We start from the raw sequence: 13,093 nt of genomic DNA, 5'->3' as shown, positions 1-13,093 counted from the left end.
CCATAAAAGGTGAAGGACTCCAAATAGTAATCAGGTTAGGCCTTTTTTGGCTCCAAATAGTAATCAGTTTTTGCCCTCGAGCATGAACATTTTTAACCTATCTAGTGTGACTGCAAGTATTATTTCTCTTCATACAAGTGTCTAACCTCTTTTAAGCATGCTAAACTATTAGCGAATTTCACAGATTAAGTAACTACATTATATATAAATTCATGTAGTGATCAGATATATAAAACACTTTATGACAAAGCCATCAGTTCTTTTCAAGGATAAAATCCTCTGAAATATTAAGGGTCAGAAGGAAAGGTTTTTTTCTAGACTGACAACTTTACAAATTACAACAGACAACATACTTAGTATATCATATACATTAATCTAAACTGAGTTCAAAAGAAATCATGGACAATGTAACTGAATTATATAAAGATCAATCATATATCATTAAAATGGCTCCACTGGATAGACAAAAGCAGCTAATACTGTTTAGCATTCCTACTGATTATTTTTTTTTAGTAATCTAAACAATCATAATTATTTAGTACTCAAGTTGACATCAGTGAAGTAGTTTCAAAACTCTTGAGTTAAATGAGGGCTAACAGACAATAAAAAGGATGATACAGTGTCTCCTGATACACTATAAAAACGGAAATAAAACTACTGATACACCAATATAGTTATGTGGTGTCAGAACAGGACTATAATTACTCTAATAGCACCTTAACAGCTGCAAAGAAAACCCCTAGATTTAAAGTAACAAGAATACAGCACAGATTGCCGCAGTATAATAGTAAAACAAGATAAGCTGCCACTTTTCCTAGATGCTCTCATTTGCTGGTATATATATTAATGAAATACTCCAAAGGGACAGAGTTCATTAGCACAAATGTTGCACAGAGATGTTAGATCTTCTTTCAGCTAACGATCGCCAGTTTATCAGCTATTTCCATACTTTGTTAAGCAGCATACTTGTAAACAAAAACCTGTTGCTCTAGACTAAATGAATCACAAGTATAATTGAGGGACTTGGCATTTATAGCTCATTGCAGTTTTGTACACCCAAGAAAACTTCCCCCACAACCGTGGCTAAAGGTAGATATTTCCTGCTCCTGGTTTCCAAGGTTTAAAAGTTTACTGAATAATTAACTGGACTGAAATGTGGCAAATCAGCCCTAATTCTGGAATCTGATAAATGGGAGTGGATCACTGTAAAGTCTGACAACATGCAAATCTCAATTATGCTTTTTAAGACTGTGCTCCCTACATAGGATTATTACGCAGATACTCAATGCCCAATACCTCCAGGAGCAGAGCACTAGGGATGTTAAATTGCAGGTAATTGACTAATCGAATAATCAATGCATTTTGTATTGACTATTTGACTAGTCGATAGGGCATCTTCACCTTAGAGTGAAAGCACCATGTAGAGCCCAAGGTCCGCTGGGGACTCCCTGCTGACCCTGGGCTCCATGCAGCACTGCCACTTTGAAATACCGCCGCAGGAGCCCAGCTGATAGAGGCAGCAAAGGAGGGGGCGTGACTAGTTGCCAAGCTTGTCAACTAACTGATAAGCATTTGCTTATCGGATAGTCGACTAGTCCTTCACATCCCTACAGAGCACATTATCTTTGTTTCACTCAACTGCAAGTTGCCAGGTATATTCTTCTCTGCACCTGGGCAGGTTTGTTGATCACTGCTGAGATGCAACGGAGACACAAACCTGCTCCCTCACTATCTATTCTTGATCGCTTCCCAAGGGAGTAGTTGCACTTTGGGTACCAAGTTCTTATGCTCAGAGGAATAAGACTGCATGGCCTTTGGAGTGCTGGGGGAGGTGCCTTTTGCCTTTGTCCCAGGGGTGGGAAACCTTTTTTAAGTCAGGGACTGCAGACCCAAAGAAAAATCATTCAGGGGCTATGGATGATAACGACTAGTTGACAATCCAATAAGCAAATGCAAAGAGAGGGCGCAAGGAGGGGGGGGAGAAGAGGGGTACTTCAAAGCGGCAGCGCTGCTCAGCTGATCCCTGGCTCAGCTGTGCTGCACTGCTTGCAGCAGAGCTGCGCAGAGCCTGGGGTCAGCTGGGGAGTTCTGGGGAGCTGACCCCAGGTACTGGGGAAATGCTGCACGGAACCCGGAACCTGCAGTCAGCTGGGGAGTCCTCCGCTGACCCCGGGCTCCATGAGCTGGCCCGCGTTCAGCCCAGAGGGACTTCCCCAGCAGGGGCACTTGTACATTTCCAAGGAGGAATGAGGAAGTACCTATCGACTAGTCAGGTAATCTATGGAAATTCCATCGACTACCTGACTAGTAAATTAATCGCTAGTTAACATCCTTATCTGGGGCCACACACCAGTGGGGAAAAAAGATCAACTAACCAAAGCAAACAAAGCACACCACGCTGGCTTGCCCCCAGTGGAAAAAAGCAAAAGAAAACACAGCAGGAAAAGAAAAGAAACAAACGTCACTGGCCTGCTCCCCAAGGGAGAAAAAGAGACATGAATACACACTCAGGGTGCTGGGGCTTCCTTGCTCTGGAGCCCCGAAGGGCCAGATCCAGCTCCCTGCTTCCCTTGATCTGACCTGTGGGGAGGCTTAGGCAATTCTTGAAGGGAGGTTCCAAAGAGGATGGAGAGTTACTGTGGGGGAGGTCTAGGTTGGAGATTAGGAAAAGCTATTTCACCAGGAGGGTGGGGAAGCACTGGGCTGGGTTCCCTAGGGAGGTGGTAGAATCTCCATCCCTAGAGGTGTTTAGGTCTCGGCTTGACAAAGCCCTGGCTGGGCTGATTGAGTTGGGGTTGGTCCTGCCTTGGGCAGGGGGCTGGACTTGATGACCTCCTGAGATCTCTTCCAGCGCTATGATTCTAATGCCCCCCCCCACCCCCATAGCAGGGAGAGCTGGTGCTAGGCTGAGGCAGGGAGACTTGCAGTGCAGCTAGCGCAGTAGTGCCAGCTTGTCCTGCTCTGGGGGGAGGAAGAGAAGCCCCAAACCTTGCCGCAGACTAGATCAAAGGAAGTCATAGGATTCCCACTCCTGCTTTGTCCCTTCTTGAGCACCAACCTTGAACAGGTTGTTCTTTGAACCCTCTCTAAACTAAAGTGGGGTTCCATGGCATGGAATCCAGGAACCTGACCAAAACCAGATCTGAACGAATTTTCTCTTTTCCCTTGTGGTTTGGGGAACTGGGAGCATACTGTGGAAAGTGGCCTAGCCATGCTTCCTCCACTGATCTGCAGATCTGGATCCCACAGAATCCCTGTAGAGAGGTTTCTGTGACATTTAGTGAGAAAGAGGGAAATTCTGTGAACATAGAGCAGATCTATACTTAAAATGCTGCATCAGCACAGCTGCACCAGCGTAAGCTCTATTGCTAACTGAAGCTGTGCCTACGCCAACAGGAGAGCTTCTCCTGTCAGCCTAGTTAATCTACCTCCCTAAAAAATAATAGTTGCATTGATGAGAGAAGCTCTCCCATCAACATAGCACTGCCTAGAAGCAGGGTTCAGTCAATCTGTGTTGCTTAACAGTGTGGCTTTTTCACACCTAAATGACCTAGATATACACTTATAGGTCTGGAGTGTAGACCTGGCCAGATTCCCTCACTTTCCCAACCCTGCCCAGCCAAGTCTTAATTTCAGATCCTCTCTGCTTAAAGGGGAGAATGGAGCCCTTAGAAAGAAAAGTGTCATTATATTAAACTAAGAGGGAAGGATAATATATTCACTACCAGCAACTGGAAATGTTTCTGGTCTGAAAGCTCAGGGAGAGCAGATCAGGAAAATGCAGCAACGAATTCCACTCTTATACTTACTTACAGTATTTTTAATCGGAGAGGATGTTACAATTAAAAATAAGACAAAATTAAATTTGTTGCCATTTATCTGAGACGGCTGCATTACTAAAATATGTGCAATTTTATTCTAAACTAAAAATCAGGACTTTTATCTGAAATAACATGTATGTATTCCATGGCTGTGTCTAGACTGCATCCCTTTTCTGTAAAAGGGATGCAAATTAGACATCTCAATTGCAAATGAAGCAGGGATTTAAACCCCCCCCGTTTCATTTGAATAAACATGGCTGCCGTTTTTTTCTGGCTCAGAGTTTTGCCGGGAAAAAAGCGCCAGTCTAGATGCGGATCTTTCGGAAAATAAAGCCTTTTCCGAAAGATCCCTTAGTCCTCTTAAAATAAGGAATAAGGGATCTTTCGGAAAAGGCTTTATTTTCCGAAAGATCCGCATCTAGACTGGCGCTTTTTTCCGGCAAAGCTCCGAGCCGGAAAAAAGCAGCAGCCACGTTTATGCAAATGAAGCGGGGGGGATTTAAATCCCCGCTTCATTTGCAATTGCGATATGTCTAATTTGCATCCCTTTTACAGAAAAGGGATGCAGTCTAGACGCAGCCTATGTGTTTGACTCCCCAGATGTTACTTTTTAGTGTAATTTGTCCCCTAGAAATGTCACTTCTCTCCACAATTCAAAACTCTCTCTTTTTCCGAGAATTCTTTTAACCAAGTCCAGAATTCTACCAGAAGAAACATTTCAAGAGTCACTTTGTAGGGATGCCTGTAATTAACCAGACAATCTTAATTATGACATATCTCTAGCTTTTGAATGTTTGATTTAATAATGTTCTTTTAAGATAACTTTTTGTGTGCAATATTGCTTACCTGTATATAACACATAGAATTACGTTTGGTTATTAGGATATACACCACTCAAAAAGTTCAATTGAGATATTACTCTCAGAGGGTATGTCTATACTACAGTGTTATTTCAAAATAGATTATTTCGAAATAAAGCGTCTACACACAAAATGCATTTCGAAATAGTGTTTTGCTATTTTGAAATAGTGCATCCACACTGAGTGGACGCTGAATCGCATTTAAGGCCGGCTGGAACCAGCTGCTGTCTGAGGCTGAGGCCTGTGCTTAAAGGGACTCCCCCGGACAGCCGGTTCTCAGGTTTTCCTGCTTGCTTGCCTACATCAATGAGGGACAGCAAAGCATTTTTGTCTTTGCATGCCCTGGTTGCCCTCACTCAGGACACCACAGCACTCTGCAACATGGAGCTAAAGCTGCCCCTGGGTACTCTGGTGCTTCTCTTGGACACGTTGCTGCGAGCCTGGCTGCACTTTCTGCAGCCTGCCATCTGGGAGGTCCATTGGGGGTCTGTCAGTATCCAGGAGGCCCTGCGGGAGAGCTTCCACTCTAAGGAGCAATAACAGTCTCCCTGGTCTGCCCCACTGGGGGCTTGTGCCTCATTCCTCTCTCACATCCTTCCACTTACCCCCCCCCCCCGGCCCACCTTCCTGATGTAAAATAAAATACACGTTTTTTCATAAACACAAACTGTCTTTATTTAACAAAACAGGGGGGGGGGAATGAAACTCTGGTAAGACTGGGGAAAGGAGGCAGGAGAGGGGAGGAAAGAGGGTGGGAGAGGGGAGGGGGAAACTGGGAGGAGAAAGCTGGAAGGGGGAAGCAAGGGGAAGAAGGGGGAGAGGAGGCTCAGGGATGGGGGGTCTCACTGGACCAACTTGATTTTCATGCAAACCTGCTCCCGGATTCGCATGTGACCTTTGGTGGCCAGGCTGGCAGCCATCCTGACATAGACGGCCGTGTTCCTCCATCTAGTGCAGAGATCATGGATATTGGGGGTATCCCCACTAAACCTGAATAAGGTCCATTATCTCTGCCCTGGACCCGGAAGGTGCCCACCTTCTCCGGGCCCTGGCAGGCTCCTAGGAGCTGGCAGACTGCTCTTGGGGAGCGGTGGAGGGCTGGCTGCTAGTGGCTTGCTGGCTCATGTTTTGGGGCCACTGGGACAGGGAGAGTGACTGCTGGCTCTGGGCTGGCAGGCTTGGAGCTGGCACAGGCACTGTGGCCAGAGTCTACCCCTTTATGGGCTATGGGGAGGAGAGGAGGGAAAGGAGAGGAGTGTTCTTGGTTGAGGCTGGAGTGGCCACCAGGGCACCCTGGGAAGGCTGGAGCCCCCCAATTTCGAAATAAGTGTCTACACAGCACTTATTTTGAAATAGCTATTTCAAATTTGGTGTTATTCCTCATAGAATGAGGTTTACCAAATTTGAAATAAGCGCTCCACTATTTCGAAATAGCAGTTTGGCTGTGTAGACACTAGGAAAATTATTTCGAAATAAGGGCTGTTATTTCAAAATAACTTTGCTGTGTAGACATACCCAGAGATAACAGAATTTATGGTGGCATAGTGCGTGTCTATAGCCTGCCCCTGAGACATTACAGATAGGTTGTTGAGATTCATTGGTCCCTTGACCACTATCCCATGCTGCCCATCCATAGACACTAATGATATTACCAGATCTAATCCTAAACAGATCACCTGTGATTACAGGGTTCTCAGAGCAAAGATAAAGGGGTTAGGGATGCAAGCTTTCTCGTCCATCCTCCTGGTTGGAGGGCCCAGCAAGGATACACACATTGTGGAGGTGAATTCATATAGTGGAGTTCCACAGAAGACACTCTTGTACCCAGTACTGTTCAATAGTAATGGCTTTGATAATGGGGTGGAGAATATGCTTATAAATCTGAAGGTCATACCAAGTCCTGCATGATTATGATTCTATGATGTGATAAGACTCTTGGTTTTGTAGAAAAATACAACTCACAATACATTCACAAATGTTGTTATTCACTTTACTTACTACTTCAAAAACTGAAGCTTCCACAATCGCTCATAATCCCTCTCCCCTTCTAACTGTGCTCTAGTCAATGACTCAGTAAATCGGAAATGACAGCACAGAGCCTTGGGACCTCCTGTAGGGTGACAAGATGTTTTCTTACTTTGTCATTAGGATTACTATTTATTAGTTATGGTGTAATATAAGCGTACAGGAGATAAATTTCAACAGTCGGATGAGGGAATCCCAAACTGGAAGAGATGACAGTATGAAAAGGCACAGGCAGGGCCAACTCAGAACAATGCAGTACAGAACAGGCTGACAAATTGTCATTACAGCTGAAATGGAGCTTCACACAGCAGGGGAGGCCACTTGGCATACATTAACTGGCAGGCTGCTCCAAGTCTAACTGATGCTCTCAAATAAATATGAGCCAGGAGTGGGTGACGAAAATTACAGTAATATTCCCATGGATACTGAGCCGTGATGTATCGGGGGGGAGGGGGGGCTTTAAAGAAGCCTGTTTTTAATATCACACATCAAATATTCAGGAGCACTCTGAATCATCTAAATTAAGGAAATTCAGTTCCCAGCATAATGCAGCTAACATTTGTGTTTTAATTCAAAAGGCAGGGGAACTAACCCTATACTGTGTTTATGATCTTTCCATCAGGAAGGGAAGTCCATATGTTGGCATTTCCTATGGTTAAATACAGTAAACATTTGTGTTCATTGAAACATGTTGTGAAGTGAACTGGTTTATGTTTAGACAATGAGAAGAGTGTCCTGGAAGATAAAGACAGACATTCATTTGCATTTTTCCTAGAAATTTTGTATTTAAGCACTTACCAAAAGCTAAACACGCTCATCTTATAAATTCTAGTGAATATACATTGTACAGTGGCCTAATTTCCAATCCTGATGTTCATACTTCATTGTCACGATCAATTAGTAACCCTGCTGTACTGGAAGAATTATTCAAATACAGCAATAAAGAGAGCAGTTACAGAAGTAGCATCAGGTGAAAATGACAATTGAACTAATAAGACAATTCTACAGAAGCTTATAAATATCTTGATATCAACCACACTTCAGAAACACTTGAGACTAGTTAGTCTAAACTGGCTGGTTACTTTGATTAACAATAATTTTTGAGTCACAGGGTGCCTAGAGAGAAGGTTAGGTGCCTTTTTGGTAGAAACTAGTCAACATCTAAATAAATAGAAAACATTACAATTTGATTTTTCTTCTCCCAGTGTCTGTATTCAATTATCACACTCACTGCAGTTGGAAAAAAGGCTGGTGGTCAGTTTCGTCCTAAGCAGGGACATAGCTGCTTCTCCACACCTGTTGATCTCTGAGCTGCTTGCTCCACTTATCTGATTATCCTCAGGTTTTTCTGTCTAAGTCTCAGTTTGTAGAATTTCTCAGGAGTTCCAGCCCTCCCTTCCTGTCACATAAGTTTCAGATTCTTTCCAGAGTTATGTGAAATGAATTTTATTATTTTAGCTTAAACCTACAGTATTCCACTGCCATCTATTGTCTTCCCAAATAAGTCTGGCAGTTCTTAGACCCTTATTTTGGAACTAACATCTTCTCTCTAATCCTGGCTCTATCAACTACTTCTTGCCATTTAATAAATGGCATCAATTTTAGCATCTACATTGTCCTTAATGTCTAAAAATAATAATAGAATTGGAAAAGGTACAGAGAAGGACAACAAAGATGATTAAAGGAATGAAATAGCATTCTTATGAGGAGAGTTTTTAAATATTGGGATTTTTCAGGTTGGAAAAGAAATGACTGAGACAATATGATAGATATCTATAAAATCATGATTGGTATGGAGCAAGTGAGTATGGAAGTGTTATTTACCCCTTCACATAACAGAAAGGATAACTCAATTAAATTAAAAGCAAGTTTGAAACAAACAAAATAAAGTATTTCTTCACATAACACACAGTCAACCTGTTAAACTTGTTGCCAGGGGATGGCGAAAAGACCAAAACTACAACTATGTTCAAAAGAGAATTAGGTCAGTTCTTGAAGGAATGGTCCATCAATGGCTATTAGCTAAGATGGTCAGGGATGGTCAGATAGGTGTCCCCCTATCTACTAATTGCCAGAAGCTGGGAATGAACAACATAAGCTGACTCACTGGATGATTGCTTGTTCTGTTCATTCCCTCTGAAGCACCTGGCATCTGAAGAAATTGGGCTAAGTGGACCACCGGTAACAAACTCTGATTAATACAAGCGATTATGTAATACAGCAGAGAAAGAGTTGTCTTCTAAAAGCCCAAGGCAACATGAGACTGACATATAGGTTTCATAACTGATGTAAATATTTCCTTCTCCCTACTCTGACTATAGTATAGTTGTATCCTTCTAGCAGGCTGTGGAAGTTTAAAGGTTAAATTTAATCATTAATCAGGTATAGGCAACTGAAATGTGAATAATACTTTTCTTAGTAAGAATGAGCCTATATACCTAAGAAAAAGCATTCTATTAAAATCCAATAAACCTTTAGGTATAAACAGACCTATCAAATGAACAGCCAAGAATATCTGACTGAAATCTGATTTTGAAGAACTGGGTACAATTTCTTCAGAGGGTAGCCGAGTTAAGTCTGTACAGGATAAACTTAAAAAACAAAAACTGGTCTGGTGGCACTTTATAGACTAACAAAACATACAGATGGTATCATGGGCTTTCGTGGGCACAGCCCACTTCTTCAAATGACCGGAGTCATCTGTAGAAGTGGGCCGTGCCCACGAAAGCTCATGATACCATCTATGTGTTTTGTGAGTCTATAAAGTGCTACCAGACCAGTTTTGGGTACAATTTGTTACCCATGATCTCGTCCCCACTAACTCAAACACTTTTACTAGTGGTATTATGCTAACAGGGCTTCTTTCGACATCTTCTTGCTTTGGAAACAAGCCCTGGACATCCATTCTAGAACTTAGGAACCAGTGATTTGATATCTCCTCTCTGGCTGGCCTAGCAACAGTGCTCTACAATGCGCCTAGAAAGGCCAATACTGGCAAAGTCAACAGGAGACCTTGTCACGCCCTCATGCTTTATGAAAATTGGTTTATGAATAGGGTGACCATATTTCCCTATGCTGAATATGGGACACCTGGTAAAATTACTCCTACTCAAGCGAGTTCAATGGCAATCAATCAAAACTGTACTGTACAAACATTTAATTAACATCAGCTTGACTGAGCCCCAGTTAATAAGAAATACTGTATAGCTGGAGTCTTTTTATTTACCTTCTTATCTTTAAAGTGTGCATGGAGACAGGCAATACACACATTCCTGTAGACTTTTTCAAGGGAATGGGGGTGACTAACCAACCTGACCCAAGCTTCCCTACCCAGCACTCTCCACCAGCCATACCTGGCTGGATTCCCAGGGTAGACCTGCCTCTCCTGGTAGAGGGTGCCAAGTCTTCTCAAAGCAACATGTGGAGGGAATGCAGAGGGAATGCAGGATCACAGTGCTCCCACCCTGGATTTCTGTTAGGGTTCACACCAGAGCGTGCCCAGCAGCAGCCCTTCAGCATTGTGCAGAAAGGAAGGGAAGGGAGCTACTTCCTGCTCAAGGAGGATGGGGGGAGGGTACGGATGACCTGGTCCATATTTATTCCAAAGGCATCTCTTCCCTCCCACCCCTGCCCCCCCACCTCCATCCATGGCTAGAAGCTTCTTGTCCCTTCCTGCCCACACAGTGTAGAAAGGCCGCTAACAACTCCAACCTGGCCGCTGGCATAACCCAACCACCTCCTGTCCCCTAAGGTTATGCCCTAAGGATGCATTGAGTGCCAGGGTCCTGGGAACCTGGCTGCAGAAGCTTCAGAAAATCTAGCCAGACAGATGGCTCAGTAAGGGAGGGGACCGAGCAGCCCTATGTTCCCTGGGGTCAGCATGTGAAAAGGGTGCTAAACACCCCTGCTTGGGGACCTATACAGTCGGATCAGAAACTGGCTGGAAATAGCTTCCTACCTGCTACTCCAAAGTTTAGCTGAGAGGCACAGCAGCTTCCCTATGCCAGCATTGTGTAGGGCATTGGCATATGCAGGACTTGGCTCCTTCTGGGAGGCGCCCTGGGCCAGAGTTTTTCCTGGGCCTATTTGAGGACATGGGATAGTGGGTGGGCAAAGCCCACCCACTTTCTAAAAGCCCCTCCCCCAGCCTTGCGTCAGAGGGGACATGTCACCAGAGGTGGGCATCAGAGGGGACATGTAACCAACCACTTCCTACACGCACACATCAGCTGCTGCAGCAAGCAGCCAAGGCTGGCTGGCTGATGGGGGGAGAGGAGCCTGTAGGCCAAGAGGAGGAATGCAGCAGGGATTGCACTGAGACCCCCCAGGGGAAAGAGCTGCCCCCCCACCTCACATAGTGCAGCTTTGCTTGACCACCAGCCTTGCACTCACCCTCAGTCATCGGCCACTGGATTCTCCCTCCACTCATCACTGGTGGGTGGGCAGCTGGTGAGCAAGGATCCACCAGCACTAGGACCTATTGGAACCGATGAAGGATAGAGAAAAAATACAGAACAATTTGACTAGTAGGGACACCTGCAGGAGGGCTTAAAAATAGGACTGTCCCTTTAAAAGTGGGACCTCTGGTCCCCCTACTAATGACTATGAAGCGACATAACAAAGATGCTCTGTGTGAAATGCATCATGTGACACGTAATTTCGAAAGCTGCATCGGCATACCCCATGTGTGCACGTATCGTTCTCGTAAGGTGAGGTGAGACATGTCAGGTGGGGGGGTCAGTGCAGGGAGTGGAGCGGCGCACAGCAGCCGGGCTGAGGAACTTAATGGCCGGGTGCCCAAGTCAGCGATGTGGGAGTGATTCTGTTTTTCCTCTACCCAGACTGGGGGGTGCAGACGCGGCCAGGCCGCCCAGGCGGGATCCCGTGTGGGATCTTGCGCCTTCCCACGCAAGGCGAGAACTACTCGGAGAGGCGCACAGAGCCACCTCGGGCGACACGGATCGAGCGGGAGCGGGAGGGGCCGCCACTCACCACACGAGAGACCCGCCGGGAATATCAACGGCTCGGGTCCAGCCGAGCGGGCTCCCGGCTCGCGAGAGACGTTGGGCCCGCGGCCGGAGGGGCAGGGGCCAGCCCGCTCCGCGTCACCTCAGCCCCGCGCGAGGATTGGGGGAGGGGCCAGGCAGGGACTATCGATCACTCGGCGATCTCGCCTCCTCGAGCTCGCGCGCCGCCATTTCAAACGGTAGAACGGCAGCGCGAGCGGGATCTAGCTCCGCCCACCCCCGCCGCCGCGCCGAGAGCGGGTGTCGCGGAGGCGCAGGCGCAGTGTGTGCACCTTGCTGCGGCCGCAGGTTCCGCTGTGACGTGACTCCCGCAGGTGAGGCGCCCCCCCCCCGCACACAGCCCCAGCTGAGCGCCCCCAGGTGAGGCCCCCCCCGCACACAGCCCCAGCTGAGCGCCCCCAGGTGAGGCCCCCCCCGCACACAGCCCCAGCTGAGCGCCCCCCCACAGCCCCAGGTGAGGTGTATGCCCCATACACACAGCCCCAGGTGAGCCCCCCCCCCACAGCCCCAGCTGAGCGCCCCCAGGTGAGCCCCCCCCCCGCACACAGCCCCAGCTGAGCGCCCCCAGGTGAGGCCCCCCCGCACACAGCCCCAGCTGAGCGCCCCCCCACAGCCCCAGGTGAGGTGTATGCCCCATACACACAGCCCCAGGTGAGCCCCCCCCCCCCACAGCCCCAGCTGAGCGCCCCCAGGTGAGCCCCCCCCCCCGCACACAGCCCCAGCTGAGCGCCCCCCCACAGCCCCAGGTGAGGCGCCCCCCCTGCACACAGCCCCAGGTGAGCCCCCCCCACAGCCCCAGGTGAGGCGCCCCCCCTGCACACAGCCCCAGGTGAGCCCCCCCCACAGCCCCAGGTGAGTGCCCCCAGGTGAGGTGTATGCCCCATACACACAGCCCCAGGTGAGGCGCCCCCTCCCCCCCACAGCCCCAGGTGAGCCCCCCCACAGCCCCAGGTGAACATCCCCAGGTGAGGTGTATGCCCCATACACACAGCCCCAGGTGAGGTGCCCCCTCCCCCACACACAGCCCCAGCTGAGCGCCCCCCCACAGCCCCAGGTGAGCGCCCCCAGGTGAGGTGTGTGCCCCATACACACAGCCCCAGGTGAGGCGCCCCCTCCCCCCCACAGCCCCAGGTGAGCCCCCCCACAGCCCCAGGTGAACATCCCCAGGTGAGGTGTATGCCCCATACACACAGCCCCAGGTGAGGCCCCCCGCCCCCGCACACAGCCCCAGGTGAGGCGGCCCCAGGTGAGCATACCCAGGTGAGGTGTGTGCCCCATACACACAGCCCCAGGTGAGGCGCCCCCCTCCCCGCACACAGCCCCAGGTGAGCGCCCCCAGGTGAGGTGTACGCCCCCACCT

The 13,093-nt window shown here is 47.8% G+C and overlaps 1 protein-coding gene and 1 long non-coding RNA gene across 11 annotated transcripts in view; one reads left to right on the top strand and one right to left on the bottom strand.

The window, feature by feature from the left end:
* The window catches only part of LOC112546377 (uncharacterized), a 304,651-nt gene extending 292,822 nt beyond the window's left edge, over window positions 1-11,829 (bottom strand). For 2 of the 3 annotated variants that reach the window (XR_012906421.1, XR_012906422.1), the window contains exons 1-2: window positions 11,699-11,829; window positions 11,099-11,183 (exon numbers count right to left, since the gene is read on the bottom strand). This is a non-coding gene — a long non-coding RNA (uncharacterized LOC112546377). Of the gene's footprint in view, window positions 1-5,378; window positions 6,792-7,298; window positions 7,442-11,098; window positions 11,184-11,698 lie in introns of those variants that run through there. The other variant, XR_003090062.2, reaches the window with a different exon arrangement.
* CFAP20DC (CFAP20 domain containing) overlaps window positions 11,395-13,093 on the top strand; it is a 219,110-nt gene continuing 217,411 nt past the window's right edge. For 2 of the 8 annotated variants that reach the window (XM_075938431.1, XM_075938436.1), the window contains exon 1: window positions 11,887-12,047. The gene's annotated coding sequence lies outside the window, so the exon portion shown is untranslated. Of the gene's footprint in view, window positions 11,416-11,772; window positions 12,048-13,093 lie in introns of those variants that run through there. The other 6 variants (XM_025186465.2, XM_075938434.1, XM_075938433.1 and 3 more) reach the window with 6 other exon arrangements.

This window comes from Pelodiscus sinensis, chromosome 11 (genome assembly GCF_049634645.1).
Source record: "Pelodiscus sinensis isolate JC-2024 chromosome 11, ASM4963464v1, whole genome shotgun sequence".
Taxonomy (NCBI): Eukaryota; Metazoa; Chordata; order Testudines; family Trionychidae; genus Pelodiscus; species Pelodiscus sinensis.
This window is presented reverse-complemented; position numbering and strand designations above follow the sequence as displayed.